The sequence below is a fragment of the Cryptomeria japonica genome, chromosome 5 (assembly GCF_030272615.1).
Source record: "Cryptomeria japonica chromosome 5, Sugi_1.0, whole genome shotgun sequence".
Classification (NCBI taxonomy): Eukaryota; Viridiplantae; Streptophyta; class Pinopsida; order Cupressales; family Cupressaceae; genus Cryptomeria; species Cryptomeria japonica.
Window position 1 is genome coordinate 898,820,951 of NC_081409.1, and position 24,478 is coordinate 898,845,428.

Genomic DNA, 24,478 nt, shown 5'->3' on the forward strand with positions numbered 1-24,478 from the left:
AAGCGTATATGTAAAGAACAGAGCAGGAACCAGTACTGAATTTGGCATTGAAGATGCTATTGTAAAGTAGTACAGGTCATTGTAATCCTTATTTGTAAGTCAGTGTGACTTCCCATTGAGTAGTGAGCTCTAGGTAGTTGGCCTTCCTGCATGTGCAGGCCCCTATTGTAAGTAATATTTTCTTATTGACCAGTGAGTGAATATTGTGGGTCACAAATCCCACCGAGGTTTTTCCCACACCGGGTTTCCTTGTTAAACATCTTGTGTTATGGTGTACTTTTCATGTGGATGTTCTTGATTCTATTTATTGCATTATTTCTTGCATACTGGTACACTGTTACTTTATGTTCTACATGTTTTAACTTAAGAAATTCTTATTACCGGTTAGCTACTAATTCACCCCCCTCTTAGTATCTGTGGGACCCCTAACAATTGGTATCAGAGCCTGGTCCTCTATTTTCAGAAGCTTAACAACTTGAGGAAGATCTTGACACCGGTAAAGATGGAAAATCTGATGAAGCAACTTGAAAGAGCTCTTACAGACTATGATGCAGAGAAATTGAAAAATATCAAATTAGAAGATGATCTAAGGGCTGCTCAGGATACCATTTAGGCACTTCAAGAAAATTTTATTGTTGCAAGAAATAAGAGAAGAGAACTTTGTGAAAAATTGCAAAATGAAAACGATGAAAAGGAATCACTTAATGATATGATAAGTAAGTTGAAACAAGAGATCATGACAACAAAAAATGAAATGCAGGATATGACTATGAGATTTTGCAAAGAGATTTAGGATAGGAAGAAGAATGAAGAAGAATTGACCAGAAGACTTAGTGGTGTAGCAAATGAGAACATAAGACTTAGTTATGAAAATGACATGTTGAAGACAGATCTGATGCACACTCAAAATGACTCAAATGAACTGATGAAACAAAAAGAAATCTTGGAAAGAGAACTGGAAACTGCAAATCAACACAAAGAAAAATTCAAGAAAAGCTGAGAGGAACTTGGTACCTTGCTAAAGAATAAAAAACCTAAAGGTGACACTTCTAGAATTGGCTTTGAAGTTGGTGAAAGCTTCGGTACTGCAAATACTCAGGATCACAGCAAACCGGTAAGACAACCTAATACTTATAAATTCAATGGAAAATGCTTTAACTATAATAAGTATGGTCATAGAGCAAATGAATGTAGATCTAGGAATTATCAGAATATCAACACACCCACCGGTCAATGTTCAAAATGCAACAAAGTTGGTCACAACTCTGAAAACTGCAGAATTAATGTGAGATGTTATGTTTGTGGAAGATTTGGACATTTATCAAATCAATGCAGAACACAAACCGGCATAGGTTATGGGAAAGCTATTCAGAAGAATAATGTAACTTGTTATGCATGTAACAAGATAGGGGATATTGCTAAATTTTGTAGAAGTAAAGGAACACTGGTAGAAAACAAAAATGCTAGCTTGAAAGGTAAAGAAAAAGTTGAAGAGGTTAAGCAAGAATTCTCAAAACAATGGATTAGAAAAGATGATCTAAATATTGGGAATACTTCTCCACTGATAGAACCAACCAATGCTTCACTGGTAGGACAAAGTGATGCTTCACCAGTAGGGCAGAGCAGTGCTCCACCGACATGAAGTTCTTCATCTAATTGAAGAAAATTTCCTTGAGGGTTTGGCAATCAAATGACACATGTGCTAATTATTAAATGTGGTAGATGGCGAAAAGACATTATAAAAGTAAGGTTTTGGCTCCATTTCATTTCACCGTGATTTCAAATTTTTAGAGAGTGCGAAAATTCCGAGCTAAGGCATTTCGAGCAAGAAGCAAGCACTCCAAGCAATCATCCATCTAAGGCAGTAAAAGGTATTTAATCATGGCATCCACCTCTGCAATTGAATACATAGCAAACCCTACTGTTGTTGAAGTAATTAAAAGACCTAGGCCCATATTTCAGTTAGTTCCCGAGATAGCAAAGAAGGATGATACCTTAGGTGCTTTTTCTCAAATCCCTAAGGGAGTTGTATATGCTGAAGACCCCAGAATGTACATCCACTACAACATTGAAGAGTTAGAAGATGAGGAAATCAAAACCATGTATAAAACCGTAATATGTGATGATACCAGCAATAATAAAGATGAACACAAGATTATTGAAACCCTAGGATTCACATAAATCCTTAGCATTCCTGAATTTCCTAAGGATGTGATTAGGATAGTTTTAAGGAGAGTTCATGGAGAATTTTTCTGGTTAGATGCAATCCATAAGATCACCAAGGAAGCAGTGAAAGCTATCACAGGGTTACCGATCACTGGTAAGAGACCAGATAAAACCAAGAAGGTTCCAAATGACCTAGTTACAAAACTAACTAGTGCAACATTCGACAAGAGATCTTTAAGGGTTAATGATGTAAAAGATATCAATGTGAGATTCATCAGTATGATATTAGGTTATAAAGCCACTCATGCTGATAGACTTAACTTAGTTTCAAGTTTATGCATTAAGAGTGCTTATGATATGGTAACAGATAATGCAAAAATTGACATAAGTGAATGGTTAAAGGATGAACTAATTGATAACCTTGGAAAAATCAAGAAGGACAAGAAAGGAACTTTCAGATTTGGAAATCTGTTAGTATGCCTAATGCTACACATAACAAAACAGGTTCCCGGTATAGGTTACAAATAACTTGGATATGACATACCGGTAGGAAAACAATTGATTGAACTGTTCAATAATATGGGTGAGAACAAGGAGAACAATATTCATGACTTTTTCCAAGCATTAAAGACCAAAATGAAGAAAAGAATAAGGTTATCTCAGAAAATAGTAGATAAATACAAAGATGATATATGCTTTGTTATTAAGAAAGATGAAACCTAGATGGAAGCGATCATCCCAAGGACAATTTGGGTAACCGAGATGGGCTATGAAAAAGATGACCACATAGTTGAAACATATGTTAAAGCACTTCTGGAAGCCCCCAATGAACCTAAGGAAGAAGTATTTGGTAGTGTTGAGACTATAGAAAGCCAAATACAATCAAAGAAAAGAGTTAAAAAGGTTGAGGCATTTGTGAGGAAAGGATCTAGGCAAGCAAAAGCCATTAAGGAAGATGTATTGAAGAAAACCGACATAACAGAGGATGAGTTGGCAACTCCACAACCTAAAACTCACCTATCACCGGTAGGTACTTCTTCGGAAGGTGACATGCCAGCAACTTTTAAAAGAGTTGTTAGAAAAAGAGATCCCTCACTGGCAACCACCCCTTCACCTAGAAGAACAAGGCAAAAGCAATAGGCAGTGAGATCTCTGGTTAGAAAGTCCACACCAAAGAAGAAGCTGACACCAAAGAAAAAGAAAAGGACAAATAGAGACTTGGCACCTCTTGATATACTGCTAAATGAAATCATAGAGGAAGGAAAACTGAAGAACATAGAGAAAATTTATGACACTCTAACTGCTGATCAGAAAGAGCAAGTTGAGAACAGTGTTATATTGCATATGGACATGTACAAGAAATTTTTGATGGAAGTAGCAAATGAAATTCCTTATGATTTATTCAAAAGACTTGAGGCCAGAAGGCAAGTAGTGATAGAATTAGATAAGAAAATAAAAATAGAGAAGCTACTTGCTGTATATCCGGTAAACTCTCCAAAGGAAATTGATGATTTGATTGCTCAAGCAAACCAGTCAGTATTCTCTACTGCACACCGACATATTTCACTAATGGCAGGAAGAGTTAATGAAGTGACAGAGGAAACAGAAGATGGATGGGATATATTCCTGGTTGACAAAGAAAAATAAGAAGAGTACAAGAAACCTAAACCTATAAAGGTATATTAGAAAGATAGAGACAAGGGGAAAGGCAAAGTTGGTGGACCACCAAGCATCAAAGTTAAAGACAACCTACCCCCACCGGTGAAAATAACAACTACTGAAGATCAACCGGCAGCAAAAAGTATGGATGTAGAGGATAACAATCCTAATTTTGAAGTCCTATATACTGTGAATATTGATACCTAGAAGATCAACACAATAGTATACAAAGATACAACTAATAAGTCAGATATGGAAAATGAGCCTCCGGTAGCAGGGGAAATAGAGAAACCGGCAGAAGATATAGAGAAAAAGGCATAGACTGAGGCACAGACTGAGACAACACAACGTAGAGAGAAACCAACAGAGCTAAAGGCTCCAGAACAGGTACATAAGGAAACAGTGCCATCGGTAAGTAGTGAAGTAGGAAAACTAGTGCTTAAAGAAATGCAGACACAAACTGACCTACCAGAGGTCAATACAAGCATGGTTACTACCACCGGTACTCAGATTGTTGGATCATCATCAACATTCAAATCAACAAATGTGACTAAGGTATTACTTGATTCTATCAAGAAAATAACTGACTGCAGCTCACAGGCTTATAAAGCAATTGATGATTCTATACCAATTTTGAAGGTAATAGCTCCCAACTGTAATATAGATAATAAAGATTCTTTAGGACAATTGGATACATTGTGAAAATATATTTCTGAAAACATTGAGAAAATAAAGGAAGAATCAGTGAAGGATAAGGTAGAGATTGAAAAACAGAAATTCTTTGATGAGGAAATAAAGAAGTGTAACAGAGATTTTGACACACTTCTACCGGAACTATGTAGTTTGTTGAAAGAATACAAAAATCTGTATAAAGATACATGTAAAACAAACTTTTTGACTGTAGATATTGACAAGAAAATAAGCAAGGCACAGAATGAGATAAATAAACTTGTAGACAACTTTGTCAACTCACCTGATTCACTATCAGTTTTTGAAGAGAAGATAGCAAATTTTGAGGAAGAACTACTCAAATTAGAAAGAGAGAAAGAAATAATAATAAACAAGGTAAAACATTTGAGATCTAAACTAAGTCCAAGATTGGACTATTTAGCATCTCTGTGGAAGGAAATTTCTGAGGCATTAACACAAGGAAGCAAAACACCGACAGAGCATTTGCAGCATCTCACCGGTACAGTGAAGAGGACCGAGACAACAATAAAAGATAGTAAGAAGTTTATGGATAGTCTAAACTTGATTTTGGGAGATCTTTTTCAGATAATAACTACCCAGCTACAAGATTGAGGATATGGATAGATGAAACTACAAACTCTACTGACATCTTGACAACCTTTATCATTGATGTCAAAGGGGGAGTAGTGGGATGAGAAAATTCAAAACACAAGAATCATATGCTCAGGGGGAGCTCTCACATTTTTGGTAACATTTTTGGACTACACATTTTGGATACTTTTTGAAATTTCTCATGAGTGTTGCCATCAATGCCAAAGGGGGAGATTGTTGGCATATGCACACTCCAATGAGACATTGTATGTGATTGAAGGTTTTGTCATTGATGGCAACCTTGCAATCCTATGGCACTGACAAGACATTATACCGGCAAAGCATTACACTGACAAGATAAGTACACCGGCATCAGCAGATCACTCAGGACACTGGCACCAGCACAGAAGAAAACAAGTATACCGGCATAGAGGCCGACATGATTTTTGTTATGTAATATTTTGTTTATTATTGTAAGACGACTTGGAAAATTGTAAAATGACTCTTATATATAAAGGAGATCATTGTAGACATTTGTAGAAGTGAAAAAAGGAGCATAAAGAAAAATATTAGGCAGACCTAATGTGCGAAATATAGGTCAAGGGTATATGTAAAGAACAGAGCAGGAACTGGTATTGAATCTGGCATTGAAGATGCTATTGTAAAGCAATACAAGTTATTGGATTAGTATAATCCTTATTTGTAAGTCAGTGTGACTTCCCATTGAGCAGTGAGCTCTAGGCAGTTGGCCTTCCTGCATGTGCAGGCCCCTATTGTAAGTAATATTCTCTTATTGGCCAATGAGTGAATATTGTGGGTCACAAATCCCACTGAGGTTTTTCCCACACCGGGCTTCCTCGTTAAACATCTTGTGTTATGGTGTACTTTTCATGTGGATGTTCTTGATTCTGTTTATTGCATTATTTCTTGCATACCGGTACACTGTTACTTTAAGTTCTGCATGTTTTAACTTAAGAAATTCTTATTACCAGTTAGATACTGATTCACCCCCCCTCTTAGTATCTGTGGGACCCCTAACACTACACACTACAACGACATAACGAGGTGCAATCACAATATTACTGTAGACACCTAAAATTGTCCAGTCTAATTAAATAAATATTTTATTTATTTAATTATCTAAGCCTAATTCTTCTTTTAATTAAATAAATCCTTATTTATTTAATTAATTCATTTATCCTCTTCTAGCCTTATTTCTCATTTAAATAAATACATTTATTTATTTAAATTATCCTTTTCCTAAATTAAATAAATATTTTTATTTATTTAATTATCCCACTTCTTCTATTAATTAAATAAATCTTTATTTATTTAATTAATTCATTATCCTTTTCTACACATGACACATGTCACTCATCTCTTAATTCCTACACTACCTACCCCTTTCATTATTTTGCTATTTCTTCTACCTACCCTCTAATCCTAGCTGACCTCCTTTTTACACCTCTCAATCTTATCCCTCCATTTCATATTGTGTCTTCTATTTAAGGAGATGTCTTCTTCACTATCAAACCCTAATCAAGCATTCTAATGACCTAATCGACAATTTGGAGGACTTGACTACACTACGATCCTACTTGCAACCACATTCCGTTCTTTGTTGAGCTCTTGTGCATATAAAATCTGAGAGCAAATATATCAAGCAAGATCAATGGAGATAGGAAGAATGGAGATCAAAACCCTATTGGACATGTGATGGTATAATCTTTGTGATTTCATTTGATTTGCATTGTCTTAGGTAATCTTCATATGTTATGGTGGATCTTTGTTGATTGTTAGGCTAGGGTTTTGTGGTTGAATTCATTTAGCCTTTCAATATTGTTATTATTGTTATCCATTTTCACCATATACATTTTGGCACGCCCGGTGGGACTCTTGTCCCTTTGCATTTAACCTTTTTTGTTGCAGATTTTGCGTTTTTGAAGTTGCAGATCGGACATTTTTCGACGACATTTTAGGATTTTCAGGAGCGTCTACGGATACTGGAGTCGCGTCTGTGTTTTTGACAAGTTTTATTTTGCAGGTCTCGGACAGGAGCGTCTATGTTTTATAAGCGCGTCTGTGTTGTTTCTGATCGCGTCTGTGTCCGAGAAGGGCGTCTGTGATTTTTGACCGCGTCTGTGAGTCACAGAACCACGTCTGTGTCATACAGACGCGTCTGTGTCGTAGGTAACAGCGTCTGTGTTTTGAATGTTTCAGAATTTTCAAATTTTCATTGATTCGGTTTTTGGATTTCGTACTTAGGGTTTCAGATTTGGTTTATTTTTGGACTAACCCTTTCAGATCTAGCTAACTAAGTTGGTGCAACTCGCCTTGGAAGCTAAAATGTTTTGGTTGAAGGCCCCCCTTTCACAAAGTCTTTTGGGTTTCTAAAATTTACCTAACTTGTGTGCTTGCAGGAAGGGGTGATCATTTGAAACAACCCAAACTACTAACAAATTTTGTTGCAGGTCCTTGGCTAGGGTTTTGAAATTTTGTTGTGTACCTTGTTTTCATAGATTAGCAAACACTTCCATTGGTGCACTAAAATTGAATCATTGTCTTTTGTGTCTTGAGCAATAGACTCTTTTTGTTTAATCTTTAGAGGGCCTGTCTTCCCATGTGGTCATTAGGACTACTAGTGAGAAGAGGATGACCCAAGTGGTAGCAAGGAAAACCCACCTCATCCGAACCACTATAATCAAATGTATTCATGGTGAAAACTATGAATAACGTGTGCTGATTAGTTCATACCGACACTATGTCTCCCCATAAACCCGTTTGATCAAATTTATTTGATCATTTGTAGGGCGTAACCCCTACCGGCTGGGAGCCTTCTGTATTTACAGAGCTGAAAGTGCCGCATGTATGGCCACATGAGCGGATGCCCTTACTAGCACCATTTTGTTTTAGAGGCCCAAATCCTTCTAGTTGTTGGGGCAGGAGGTCGGACCTCTAGTAGCGGCCCACACACATACGGTTCTTAGTAGAGATACAAAGTTCGCCATGGGGAGTTTTCATGGGGACTGGTGCTTGGCTGACCCGAGAAGTGAGTGTCGAGGGTGGAGCCAGTGAGGTCAAGCATATAAGTATCCGCTCTGAATAGCGTAGCCTCGGGGGTAAAACCCTATGTGGGATCAACAACTATTGTCTTGGCTAGCCATAAGAATTGTGCTTGACTTATGTTAAACATTCAAACATTCAAGACCAAACAGCAAAACATTGTGTCATTTGTGTCTTCAAGTGTATGCAAAACATTTTTACATCAAACAACACACTTTTGGAGTCTAAACACTTGCAAACATTGAGTCCTCATCAACATTGTGTCCTCTTGTCACGAAAAATAGTCACACAGTCGGATTTGGTCACAGCAAAACAACTTCACAGATTGGAAAAATTGCACGAAGTTTACAGAAACGCGTTTGTGTCTGTTTTAACCGCGTCTGAGTCATCTAAGCGCGTCTATGAAGGGCATAATAGCATCTGTGTATCTAGAAGCGTCTGCGTTGAACAGAGACACGTCTGTGTCTGGAAATCGCGTCTGTGAAGTATACCGAAGCGTCTGTGTCCAGGATTGAAAATCTTTACAGTCCGGCAAACATAAACAAAAAATCGCAGAAGCGCGTTTGGGTTAGACAGAGTAGCGTTTGTGTCTGGAAACCGCGTCTGTGAAGTATACAGTCGTGTCTGTGTTCAAAATTGCAAGAAAATTTCAGAGTTCAACAAACAAAAGAAATCAATGTCGGAATACTTGAGCTTCCTAGGTTGTTTCTTCAGGTTTCATCTAGCATTCAACCTGTCTCTGGGTCTCATATAGTCCATCATTGCTTCACATCTCATTTTACATTCATACTTGTCTAAACTTGAGTCAAAAGGTCACTTGCTTGTCCTCATCATACTTTGTCAACATACTACATACAACTACACTTTGCTAAGTGGTCCCTCATCAAGGTTTCTTACCTTTGGGTCTCATTTGGTCTTACTTAGGGTCAAGGTCAGCTTACCTCATCAAGAGAAACTATCCTCTCTTTGGAAGTCACACCTACTCTACTACTTACATACTTGGTCTTACACTTTGGACATTGCAAGTAAACTTCAGATTCATTTACACTCCATACAACTCTTGGTCTTCCATACTCTTTCCATTTTTCATCTAGTCTCACACATCTTGGTCAAACACCTAGTTCATGGTTGAAACCCGTCTTCAAAAATCTAGGAGAAAAGCTAAAGAAGCTCAAGAGTCCACCAACATGAGTTCTTATGAGTATGACAATGATTTATTTTTCAATCCTGAGCACACTACATTGCCTGACATGGATGTTTATAGACACATTCCAAATGTGGAAAACACAGACACTACAAACAACAAGGCTACACACAATGACAATGTGGACAACTTTTCAATACAATCAGCAGATATAGAAGAATCCATAATGAATCCTCATTTCAATAGATTGGTTGAAGAGATAATGAAGAGGGATAGACAATACTTCTTACACATGATGGCACAAAGTGGAGCTAAAATACCTCATGACTTTGACATGTCTCAACTTATGGAAAACTGACCCTCGCAACAAACTCACTCCAACATGGATCAAAGGAGACCTAATAGTGGAGGAAATAGAGGACCACACATGGTACCTGAATCACCATCAACTTTGCTTCAAAAACCAGAGGTCCCACATATACATGGTCAAACATATGATACTCATCTTCGCAGACCATTATGGAAGTCTTATGGAGAAAAATATGCTCAATCACATATCAATGCTAAGGATCAACCACCAAAGCAATGGGATATTCCAAGGCATGCTCAAAATTTGGACACAAGGAAACCTCATGTCAAATTTGGGGGCAATACAATAGAACATGACATGCCTGTAGAGTATGGTATACATGCACAAAATAGATATGGTGTTCCTCAACATGAATCTATACCAAGTGGTTCATATATGCAGCATCATTACAGACCTCCTCCATATGAACATGTGTATGATCAATATCATCCATATATGCAACATGTACCTCCTCCAATGGGTGCCTCAAACATAGGATATGGTCCAAGAAGTCGACCACACATGGTACCTGAATCACCATCAACTTTGCTTCAAAAACCAGAGGTCCCACATATACATGGTCAAACATATGATACTCATCTTCGCAGACCATTATGGAAGTCTTATGGAGAAAAATATGCTCAATCACATATCAATGCTAAGGATCAACCACCAAAGCAATGGGATATTCCAAGGCATGCTCAAAATTTGGACACAAGGAAACCTCATGTCAAATTTGGGGGCAATACAATAGAACATGACATGCCTGTAGAGTATGGTATACATGCACAAAATAGATATGGTGTTCCTCAACATGAATCTATACCAAGTGGTTCATATATGCAGCATCATTACAGACCTCCTCCATATGAACATGTGTATGATCAATATCATCCATATATGCAACATGTACCTCCTCCAATGGGTGCCTCAAACATAGGATATGGTCCAAGAAGTCGATCTCCACCTAAGAGCAATTTGGAGCAACAAATCAGGGACTTACAAAAGAAAATGGAGGACATAAATACACCGAAGCCAACATACACAATGAGAGACATATGTCCTTATCCATTTGACAAGAGCATTCCAATGCCCCCATTTCCTACACATTTTGTGATGCCTAAATTTGACAAGTATAGAGGAAAAGGGGATCCTAAGGCACACATAAGACAATTTTTCACAGCTTGCATTGAGGTAGCAGCAGAAGAGACATATTTGATGAGATTATTCCCACAAAGCTTAGGTGATCAAGCTATGGAATGGTTCTCTCAATTACCTCCTGGTATTAAGTCATGGGGTGACTTAGTAGAGGCATTTATTCAGCATTTCTCCTACAATATAGAAACAAATATCTCAGTCACTACTTTGTGCAATACTAAGCAAAAGGAGGGAGAATCTTTTGCGTCATTTTTACAAAGATGGAGAAATCTAGCTAGCAGATGCTCTTGCGAAATTCCACAAAAACAAATGGTAGAAATGTTCACTCAAAACGTTAACAAGGACATTGGCTATGATCTAAGGAAAGCTTGTTTGTCCACCTTCAAGGATGTTATTGAAAAGGGCTTAGCAATAGAAAAGGTCTTAATTGAACAAGGAGTCATCAAGCTATTCAAGGAAAACAAAGATGACTTTAAAGGAAAAGACAAGCCAAGATTTTGGAACAAAAACAAGAACACAGTCAACGATGGTGTTGTTGATGCCAATACAGTGAGACCCAAGTTCATCTTTTCTGGATCAAGTTCTACAAACAATCAAGTGAATACTCAAACAACTTCTAGATCACGAAGGAAGTACACCCCATTGGGAGAACCACTTGAATCAGTCTTCAAAAAGCTAGTGGCAAACAAAGTGATCACAGTTCCAGATTTTCCTCCATATGAACCAAAGGTCAAACAAAATTGGTGGAATGATGATGAGTATTGTGAGTTTCATAAGAGCAAGGGTCATAAGATAGGAAATTTCCATCGACTGAAGAACATTGTGCAAGATCTCATTGATAGAGGTGACATTGAGATTGAGGGACATTCATCCAATCAAGAACATGAGATGTTTAAGGAACCATTCCCAAAGCATGACAAGGGAAAAGCCAAAGTCACAGATGATCAAGCCAACTATACTAGAGCACCTTACAACTATGACTCAACTATCAATCACATCTCAATGGATAATCATATCTCTACTATTACCATCAAGAACAAAAACCCTGAGAACCCTCCTCAGCGACCCAAGATTGTCCTAAGAGGTGTTGGATCTTCTTCCGAACCTACCTCTGAATGTCATGTTACAACTCGTCGAGGTAAGATTATGTTGCCAGGTGCCTCCACTAAAAATACGGCTTCTTCATCAACCAAACCTGAGTATGACCTTGTAGAACAGTTAGGGAAGACACCCGCGCTCATCTCCATCCTTGAGCTCTTACATATATCCCCCGCTCATAAAGCTATTCTTGACCAAATCTTAAGAGACACCGCCGTTCCTACTGATCTGAATGTGGACCAGTTTCAAGCCATGGTGGGATACCTTTCCATTCCACATTCCCTTACATTCACAGAAGCTGATGACGCCTCTGTAAGTCAGCCACATAACGCACCATTACATATTGAAGCCTTCATACACAAACATCGAATAAAGCGAGTCCTGATAGATGGAGGAGCTGGTCTAAACATTTGTACATTGAGCACCATTAAACAATTGGGATATTCCGATAAAGCTATGAATTCAAAGAATCAAATCACCATCAAGGCATATGATGATGAAGAACGCTCATCCAAGGGCACAGTCACCTTACCCCTAAGAATTGGGCTAGTTACAAAGGATGTGGTTTGTCAAGTCCTGGATTTAGATCTCACTTATAATATATTGCTAGGACGTCCTTGGATTCATGAGATGAGGGCAGTCCCATCAACATATCATCAATGCATTAAGTTTTCTCATAATGGAGTCGAGGTAACAGTTAACGGTGATCCTAATCCGTTCATATATTGCAATAACCTGAGATCACATACGGAGACCATCATTCCCAGTAATCGTGAAGCTGTTCCTTCTTCGGCATACATTGACCCTGAGTCATTGAAACCTTCGACATCAAAACAAGGTGAACTTAAAGGCAAATTTCAAGACAAAGGCATGGGAGAATACACTTTAAATCAGACCATGTATTTACGACAAGTCATGAGCTCTCCAAAAGAATATGGAAGGCCACATCCTAACAAGCAAATATCCATCATGATACTCAAATGGGATCCTACTACCTTTCAAAGATGGGGCGAACTAGAAGAAGAAGATTTATACAAAATGCTCTATAAAGACATTGAAGATGACACACATGATCAGATCAATATACCTTGTGAGAAATATGGCAAAGGCTTCAAGATTCTACAAAAATTCGGGTATGATGGAAAAAGCCCTCTTGGGTTACGCAAAGAAGGCGTCATGGAACCCCTACAACCTGAATTGATTGTAAGAAGAGAACGCTCAAAGGGACTTGGTTTTCTGACTTCCAAGATCCACACTAAAAGGACAGAAGAGGCATCACAAATCAAAATTGCCAAAATTCAACAATAGGATCGCTATTCCACAGATTCCAATGAATGGGAATGGGGTTCAGACAAATCCTCCAGTGACTATGAGCTCACCGAGACATTCAGAGAGCCAGATGAACCCACAGAAGAAGAGGAATTTTATAAAAAGTTCAGAGTTGGTCAAGAAACAACCCATAAGGATTCCGCACAGTCTTCGTCTCAAGGTTCTAGGTCGAAATCACATAGGATGAGGACACCTGTCCCGGAAGGCGCTACTAGTAACGACAATTTGGATTTGCTTGCGATCGAAACTGATGAGGAGAGTGCCATCGATGACCTTGATGATTGCCTCGATATACCCGAATATAACCATATCTTCACTCTTAGCCCTACAAACTCCGAAAACATTAAAAGCCTTCCCCTTGTTCACCACCAACTCATTGACTGGGATTATGAAGGACCAGCACAATTTGACACATTTCAAAATGATGAAGCTATTATTGACTATCTTGGCATACGAGATGATCTTCTCCCTGGGGACCACAAAGCAGGATACACCATAGAACTCAATAGCGTGGCATATTTTGGTGAGGGTGTCGGACCTTCCAGTCGCAAAAATGTGAAAATAAGAACAAATCAAGGGTCTTATGGCGAAAACCACGTTGTGGCGCTATCTGATCCCAAAAAAGTAAAAAGAAAGGACGTATCTGAGGGCGAAAACCTCTCTGAGGCACCCGGAGATGGAAGGCTCGACATTCTCCCAGCATCATATGAGGAAAAATAATCCACGTTGGTAGAGGAGACTATCAAAACAAACATTGGTACAGAAGAGGTTCCACACAACATATTCCTGGCTCAATCATTAACAGAGTCCGAAAGATCAAAATTCATAAGCTTCTTCAAAGAACGACAAATCAACTTTGCATGGTCATACGCTGATATGCCTGGACTGGATCCGGATTTGGTAATGCATCATTTGATAGTCAAACTGGGGTAAAGCCAGTGAAACAAAAATTAAGGAAAATGCATCCACAAGTGGCATTACTAGTCAAAGCAGAGCTGGAGAAATTATTGGATGTCGGATTCATACGCCCAATTGATTATCCCGAATGGATCTCCAATTTAGTACCTGTCAGTAAACCAGATCACAGCATCAGAATATGTACAGATTTCAGAGACATCAACAAAGCTTGTCCGAAAGATGACTTCCCATTACCAAATATTGACTTGATCGTTGATCTCACAGCAGGTCACGAAATGTTATCATTAATGGATGGATTTTCTGGTTATAATCAAATCAGAATCGCACCCGAGGATCAACACAAAACATCATTTACTTGTCCATGGGGAACTTTCTGTTGGAATGTCATGCCCTTTGGGCTGAAGAATGCAGGTGCTACATATCAAAGAGCTATGACTACTATTTTTCATGATCTCATGCATGTAACTGTGGAAGATTATGTTGATGATCTCTTGGGTAAATCAATAGACAGAGATACACATTTGGACATACTTTCAGTCGTCTTTGATCGGTTGGAAAAGTACAAAGTAAGATTAAACCCTAAGAAATGTGTCTTTGGAGTAACCTCCGGGAAGCTCCTAGGATTCATTGTATCCAAAAGAGGAATTGAAGCGGATCCAGCAAAATTCAAAGCTATCTTGGAAATGCAACCACCAAGAAATATCAGTCAACTTCGATCCTTACAAGGTAGACTCCAGTCCATACGAAGATTCATAGCACAACTGGCGGATAAGTGTAATCCTTTTCAGCACCTGCTACATAAAAACATCAAATTCAAATGGGATGACAACTGTCAACAGGCTTTCTAGATGCTCAAAGACTATCTCCTAAATCCACCAGTTCTGATGCCACCAGTTCCAGATCAACCACTGTTACTATACATATCAGCTACTCCAACAGCACTAGGGGCACTCCTAGCGCAACAAATAGCTGACGGCAAGGAAAAAGCAGTATACTATATCAGTCGCACATTGGTGGGATACGAGCTAAACTACACACCAATCGAGCGTGCATGTCTCGCTGTGGTCTTTGCTTCACAGAAATTATGACATTATATGCTCACTCATAAGACTAAGTTGATTGCAAGAATTGATCCATTAAACTACCTTCTCAACAAAGCTACACTTACTGGGCGACTGGCCAAATGGGTAATGATATTGAGTGAATTCGACATCGAGTATGTGGACAGAAAAGCAATAAAAGGACAAGCAATCGCGGATCAATTAGCAGATGCTCCCATGATAGATGATGTTCCTCTAAGTTCAGAATTTCTAGATGAATCCATTTTAACAGTGTCACATGCAAAGCCATGGCAACTGTACTTCGATGGCTTATACACACAGCATGGGGCAGGAGCTGGCATCCTCTTTATAACTCCTCAAGGCGATTCTATACCAAAATCATACCGCTTATCATTTCCTTGCACCAACAATATAGCGGAATATGAGGCATTAACAACTGGATTACGAATTGCAGTTCAATGGAAGATCCAGGAACTTCGTGTTTTTGGAGACTCCCAACTTGTTATCCATCAAGCAACTGATGATTACCAAACAAAAGATGAAAAATTACTGCCTTACAAGCAAATGGTGGATGATCTGAAACAACACTTTACAAAGATAGATTTTGAGCAGATACCAAGAGAGCAGAATCGTGCTGCAGATGCCATGGCTACAATTGCTTCACTAATTGATCTACCTCAAAATGAGACCTGCTATGAGTTCTTGGTAGACAACCTGTTGGTTCCTTCATATGAGATCACTCCTACTGAAATGATATGCGTTGTTGGTCCCGAATCCCAGTTATTTGGTTCCATTTTTACATATCTTCGCGACAATATCTTACCTCCTAATCTATCAAACAACCAACGCCGCACTTTCATTCACCAATCCTCTCGATATGTCATTCTAGCTGATATCCTATACTGACGAGGTATAGATGGCACTCTTCTTAGATGTTTAGAAAGCGATGAAGCTCAGATTGCGTTACGTAAGTGCATGAAGGGATATGTGGTCCGCATGCTAGTGGTCCTACCTTGGCCAAGAAACTCATTAGGACTGGATATTACTGGCCCAATATGGAGAAAGACTCATATCAGTTTGTCAAGAAATGTAAACAATGTCAAATTCATGGAGACCTCATACATGCGCCGGCACAAGAACTACAACCACTTGCGTCTCCTTGGCCCTTTTGTCAGTGGGGACTCGATCTCATAGGCAAGATTCACCCTCCTTCTTCCAATAGTCATAAATTCATTATCACAGCCACAGAGTACTTCACAAAGTGGATTGAAGCCGTACCTCTCACACAAGTCACTGGAAAACAAATTGCTACTTTCATCCTTAACTATATCATTTGCCGATATGGTATTCCTAAGTCCATTATTACTGATAACGGGTGTCCCTTCAAAAATCAGGATGTTCGTGAACTCTGTGACCGCTTCCATATTTCCCATCGTTTCTCCACACCATATTACCCCCAAGGTAATGGCCAAGCTAAGGCATCTAATAAAACAATCCTTAAAATCCTCAAGAAGACAGTCGACGATGCTGGCCGTAACTGGCATATCCAACTCAATCCTGCACTTTGGGCCTACCGCACAAGTGTCCGTACACCTACAGGAGCTACACCCTATTCACTAGTTTATGGTTCTGAAGCCATCTTGCCTATTGAGGTCGAGTTACCCTCTTTACGGGTCTCTTTGCAAAACATCATCACTGATGAAGACTACAGGGTCTCTCGCTTACAGGAACTAGAATTGCTGAATGAACGGAGACAAACTGCTTTTAATCATCTCAAGGCTTACCAACAACGAATGAGTCGCAGCTACAATCATAAAGTCAAGCCTCGCACATTTGAGGTAGGTGATTTGGTTCTCAGAGAAAATCCCAAAAATCAGCAAGACAGAGAGAAGAAGGGCAAGTTCGAACCAAACTGGCTTGGTCCTTACATTATTACAACAGCATATGGATCTGGTGCATATCAGCTCTCAACTACAGAAGGTGAACCTTTGGAGGATCCTATCAACAGCATGCACCTTCGCAGGTTCTACACATAGCTCGTCGGAGTATCCTAATTCAAAAACACAAAAAAAATCAAAAAATTCAAAAATACAAAAAAAATTATAAAACAAAAAAATTGTTACTTGGTGAAAACCTAGCAAACAGGCGCCTTGTGACACAAAAAACATTGAAAAATCAAAAAAAGTAAAGAGAAATAATTTCATCCAATGGTGAAAACCACTTCGGTGGTGCCCTAGGCAAGTACCATGGTGAAAACTGGGTCACCAACGCCATGCGTAGAGACATTGCTCCTCCCTCCTTTAGGATCCACTTTCATCATTTCACTTTGCACACACTCACAACCTATTCGTTCATAATAAACTTACCCATTCCCATCATGGCTTGTTATTGATCTACCCAAGATTGGTTAGCCATTCATAATAAACATTCCTTTTCATCCCTTTCCATCCATAATAAGTCAGATCCTATCTGTGGCTAAGGCAAATCCCACGTCTAGTGATGGGTGTGGAACTAAAAACATCACATGTTTCAAGGAGTAAAGTTTCTTCCAGCTTCCTTTAGTTTATCCGCGCACAATCCGCAATAAAGCAACATTTGCATCACAGATTCGCAATAAAGTTTCATCTTCTCCGCAATAAAGTATCAGTTTCATGGATTCAGTCAGTTTCAGATGAGACACAGCAGCAACAATGGGCTTCAACAAATCAAATCTTTCAACAGACTCAGACAACATTATGGTTCAGTGCTATCTATCCTTTCTGTGAAAGTAAACATTGTGAACACAATCAAATAAGACTTATACAAGTGACAAGAGACACTAAACTTGAGGACTACAATGGATGTTGGTGTCGAGTCTTGGTTTTCTTTTGATTTTATCTTTTGGTGACATGTCTTTTATCTTTTCCGGGATGTCTCTGACTAGAGATTATATCTCCAGGATGTCTTTGACTAGAAAGGCGAGGATGGGGTATCGTCACCTATTTTCTTTGCTGTCTGTGGATTGTCTTTTAGTAATGCTATGACTTGTCCAAGGATATGAGGACACTGTGAGTCTAGTATGAACTGGGGCATTCCTTGTTTGTGACTGTCCTATCTCCATGCAAACAGGTACAATGACATTCTGGGTCGAACATATGCCTTGATTGTCATAACCTATATTGCCATAATAAAGCTCAATGATGATAACGCACAAGAAGCTCTTTCACTTTCATATCTTCTGTCTTCCATCCCCCCTTTCTTGATTGACTTCCATCGTCCTTCTTGAGTTCGCGTAGCCCGCTATCACATGACTGAGTATAATGACACACCAAAAACATTTGCATTTCATGTCGCTGCACCTGCATTACCACATATAAGTATTTCATACATACATATAGATATCACAACTGCATCACATCCTGCACACAACACCTGTTAACACAATAATCATTTGCATTATCATATTCATCTGCATTACATACATTCACATTTGCATCATGCATCGCATATACAACATAAAAGAACAAAAATATATATTACATTGCATTATATACATATTTGCATCCATATCATAAGCATACATTCTAAGAACATCTCATCACATAGGTACACATGCATATAGCTACCGCAAAAAATGAATCATCTCTCATATATATAATCAAAAATGTCATGATACAATGATGTCAAAAAATCATATGGCTACAATAACCCGCAGGTGTCTACAATACAAAAAATGGTACAAATACTGATATAAGGGAGCCCTCTATGGCTATGATGAACTCCCTCCCTCGGAGCCGCCTGGCCTCGACGGAATCTGAGCCCTAGAAGGACCCGCTCCAGGATCACCCTGCCTGTCTGGTGGTGGTGGAGGACCCATGACCCCACCACTCGATGCCTGTCTCCTCCGGCTCCCTCCCGTAGCTGTCGCTGTCCGCGATGGTCTATGGAAGCTCCTCGCCCACTGATCTACTGGCACGACACCATAATACAGGTCCCTCCAGTAGGAAATCTCCTCTCTGACTCGCAAGACATATGCATAGCCTGCTCCTGTGTCCTCCGCCGCCTACCTCCCTGCCCTCAGCGCTGTCTCAACCTCTGTGTAGCGCTGGATAGCCTGATCCCGCTCTCGCTCAGTATCCCTGAGTCTGGTCCTGAGCCAATCCCTCTCTCTCTCCAGATCCTGAATCTCATCTGCCTAGCCCTGGCAGATCTCCCTCAGATCCAGCAGCTCAGCCTCCACTGGGTCAACCCCCTCTGCCTCTGCCTCTGCCCGTGGCTCTCCCTCTGTGGGTGCCTGCCCCTGTACCTGTCCCTGTACCTGTACTGGTGCCTGAATGGGTACCTATCTCGGTACATGCCTAGGTCCCTGTACCTGTCTCTGTCCCTGTGCCTGTACTGGCACCTGTCCCTGCACCTGTCCCTGTCTCTGTCCCTGTGCTCTAGGACCCTGTGCTGCTGGTACCTGCAGGGGCACTCCACCGCGACCCCTCACCACCTGGGCCCGTCCCTCCTATCCACCCTCTCTCTGAGGTGCCACCCTCCTCTCCCCAACTACTCCCCTCAGTCGCCGTCGACCTCTACCCCCATCACCCCCACCATCATCATCATCATCTCCTCCTCCATCTCCATCTAGTAGCTCTCCTGGATCTGTCAGTCGGGGGAATGGATGCTCTGCCCAATACGCTGTATACTCTGCATCCATCCCGGCGTCCTCAATCTCAGGCCACATGTCCCAAGGAAGAGGTATCATCTCTACCAGCTGTGTGACTGCCTGATCATATGACAATAAAGGCCCGAACTACGCCTGATCCCTAACTGTACGGGCATACATACCCGAGCCTTGTGGCATCCTCTGGATCCAGCCAAACTGTCGGCCAATCTTGTCTACCAGCTGCCTCTCTAGTATATAGGGCATCCGCCCAATCAAATACCTGCTCTGGAAGGTGTACGACAGCTCCACTGCGTCATCCTCCCACTCCTTGCATCCCAAATACGGCCTCCAGATGACGACATCAATATCATCTATCACTCGCCGCCAATACTCTAACCTGCCAATCCGAGGCTGTGAAGTGATCATGTCGTACAGATGAACAAAACTCTGTCCATGACCCCTGCCTCTGAAATGTATCGGCCGCGTGATAGGCAGATGCTCGTATGCCCAAACCTGCAGTAGTGTCACTCCACAATCCAGTCCCACTGATCCATGGTAGACAAACTGGTGAAGTTCATAATATAGGTGGGCCAAAACACATGGACCCCACGCATATCTGGTGTGCTGCATCACCAATATCTCTAGTGCTCCTCCCCAGCCCACTGCCAACCCCCGTGTCACTTTGTTCGGACATAGGAACCCACTGATAGCTCCTCCAATCATAGCTGGCAAAGCTAACCCTGTCGCAGTCATGGTATCCCATGCCACATGTCCTGCTCTCATCTCTAGGCCGGGATCCTGAAATACCCGTCTCAAAGCCTCTCTGTCTCCGTCGCGATCGTATAGAATCAGCTCTCCATCGATCGGTATCCGCAGAATCCGGTAGACATCTTCGAGGGTGACTGTCATCTCACCCATCGACAAATGAAATGTGCATGTCTCTGAATGCCATCTCTCGGCCAGCGCAGTCAGCAAACCCATGTTTGCCCGAAACTCAGGCACATACAATACGTGTCTCAAACCCATCTCCTCGATGGCAGCTCTATCCTGAAAAGACAACTCCGGTCGCAACCTCTGTGTGGACGGGAATCTCTCCCGTGACTCTAGCATAGGCAAATACTCCTGCAGTCAAACAAATCAATCATGTCAGTCATGGTGGCATTCACTGTTCATTACAAAATGCTACTCGCTATCTAAATGCATATGGTCATCTATCTCAGTGACACTCACTGTTCATCACAAAGTGTTGCTATCTATCCTAGTAGTGCTCCCTGTTCATCACAAAGTACTACGTGTGTGACATTCCCTGTTCATCACAAAGTGTTACTCACATTTTGCACTCCCTGTTCATTACAAAGTGCTGCTCATACTTTGGGTACTCCCTGTTCATCACAAAGTACTCTATCTTGGTGCTCCCTGTTCATCACAAAGTGCCTTGATCTATCCTAGTCTTCCTAGAGGACCTTCTTGAGTGTATCCTCTCAGCAGCTTATCCAATCGACAACATATGTTCATCACAGAACTGCCGATTTGACCTAGAAGACCAAAACCTTGCATTTTCAGACACAAACGCGTTTTTAACTCACAAACGCGCCTATTGACTGCACAAGCGCGCCTAAACAACATAGACGCGCCTATTTGACATAAACGTGCCTACATTTGTCACAAACGCGACTTTGCAACATAAACGCGCCTAAACAACACAGACGTGCCTGGCACCGACGCAGACGCGGTTGCACGTTTTTGCACTTTTTTTGTGCCCTATTCCTAAGCGCATTTATTGCTAACTAGCATGCATTAATGACAAAATTGAATGCGTCAAAGTACGAGGAGGTTTGGTGGTACTTACCGGCTCTCCTGCTTCTGCTGGTCTCTGAAATCGGCGAACGCGGTCGAATCTGTGTACGAAAGCCATCGCTGCTGACTGCTGCTGCTCTTTTTCTCGCTCTGCACTGTGATCTCGTGAGGGTGTAGATGACAATGAGGATGTCTTTTTCCCGTGGTCTATCTTATAGCCTACCCTAGCCCTCGCCTTCATTTTCTGAGTCAGTCTTCATTATCCCATGACTTTGTCACTTTATCCGACCATTCCATTCTAGCCTTTATTTCTTATCGAGAGATTGTCTGCAATCTTTCCAGACTTTTTCATCCAATCTCTCGAGGGGGCATATCATTCCCATCCTGGGGCAACTCTGTATCAGTTCATCTTATCTTCTTTGAAACAACGCGACAAGCCGCATTGTCTCAAAGAGGGGCAAAATGTAGACACTTAAAATTGTCCAGTCTAATTAAATAAATATTTTATTTATTTAATTATCTAAGCCTAATTCTTCTATTAATTAAATAAATCCTTATCTATTTAATTAATTTATTTATCCTCTTCTAGCCTTATTTCTCATTTAAATAAATACATTTATTTATTTAAATTATCCTTTTCCTAAATTAAATAAATATTTTTATTTATTTAATTATCCCACTTCTTCTATTAATTAAATAAATCTTTATTTATTTAATTAATTCATTATCCTTTTCTACATATGACACATGTCACTCATCTCTTAATTCCTACACTACCTACCCCTTTCATTATTTTGCTATTTCTTCTACCTACCCTCTAATCCTAACCGACCTCCTTTTTACACCTCTCAATCTTATCCCTCCATTTCATATTGTGTCTTCTATTCAAGGAGATGTCTTCTTCACTATCAAACCTTAATCAAGCATTCTAATGACCTAATCGACAATTTGGAGGACTTGACTACACTACGATCCTACTTGCAACCACATTCCGTTCTTTGTTGAGCTCTTGTGCATATAAAATCTGAGAGCAAATATATCAAGTAAGATCAATGGAGATAGGAAGAATGGAGATCAAAACCCTATTGGACATGTGATGGTATAATCTTTGTGATTTCATTTGATTTGCATTGTCTTAGGTAATCTTCATATGTTATGGTGGATCTTTGTTGATTGTTAGGCTAGGGTTTTGTGGTTGAATTCATTTAGCCTTTCAATATTGTTATTATTGTTATCCATTTTCACCATATACAATTACAACTCCACATAAGTTTCTATATTTGTGCATATAGCATTCATTCATGCACATGATAGTATGGAAGAGGATAGGAAGATATTGAGGGAGTATGATTTTTACATTAGTGATGATCGCTCACACTCTACAAAGTTTGTGCAAGGTTGTTTTTAGATGTTCTACGATGATTTGGCTAGCCAAGGCATATCATTCTATCAACATATCATATGGTCAGATAATTGTTTATCGCAATTTAAGAACTCTCAGATGTTTTATTGTTGAGTAGGATGCATAAGTTGACTACTATTCAAAATATGTGGAATTTCTCTGAGGCTGGGCATGGAAATGATAGTTCCGATACTTAATGTAAAGAGCTGATGCTAATAACTAACAAGATGAGAGGGGGGGGTGAATCATACAAACTTAAACTTCCATAAAATCAACAGATTCAACCTCGGTAACTTATGCTTCAGCAACATAACCAAAAAATGCTAAACATGCAAACTCATAAACACATAATCATCATGAAACATATAACACCTGATTTAACGTGGAAGCCCAAATAGGGAAAAACCACTGTGGGATTTCGGACCCACTAAGAAATATACTCTTCTAGAGTGTGCTCGGTTAAAAGCAAACCTTGTTAAAGATTACAAACACATTGCTAGATGTGACCCAGTTAAGGGATTTCCCTTAGATCTGTTAAGATCTTCACTTTGTTAGAAGTGACCTTGTGAAAGGATTTCAAACACTCATTTAGAATGTTACCTTGCTAGAGGGTTTACAAATAAGACTGTTAAGTCCACTCGGTTAAGAGATTTTCTGTTACTTACAAAATAACAATAATAAAAATATATCTGCAACTTCACATCTAAAATGCTAAAGCAGATTCCTATTTACTCAAAACAATCCTGTCATAGGACTTATCTTGTCCCTCTGCTGGGCTCTCTACTCTATTATTCAAATAGCTCTTCAAGCTTCTATGCTCGGTAATCACTATGTAGCATCCCTGTGCTTACACTTGCCTGCATACATTGTTTATCAACAATTTCTTATTTATAAATAATTCTCGCCACTTAATCTCCTTGATCACATTTCCCATGATCAATCTTAGCCATCAGATCTTCAAACTTGACTAGGTTCAATGCATCTTTCGATCTGAAAATGTTTTACCTTGCCTCGGGACTTGTATTCCTTTCTTGGAACTTGCACAAGCTTATTGCGGTCCAATCTGCGTTGTAGATCTTCCTGTCGATCTTTTATTGCCATAGATCCTTTAACAAACTTCATGCGCGACGTTCCAATCATTTATACATCTCCAGCTCATCATTGTCCTTCATTAAATAATGCTTGTATTCGTCCAATGCGCTCTGTCATAACTCGGTTGCAACTCGGTAAATACTAAACTTTACTCGGTAGACATTCCGCCTTCATTAACCGATATCGATAACCTTAGGGTTTACCGACTAGGTTCCTTAGGGTTTACCGACTAGGTTCTTTGCTTTGTGACATAGTATAGTATTAACCTTACAATCAACAACATATGTAGGATATCAAAACAATCTAAACATCATGATCTCATCATTGTCTA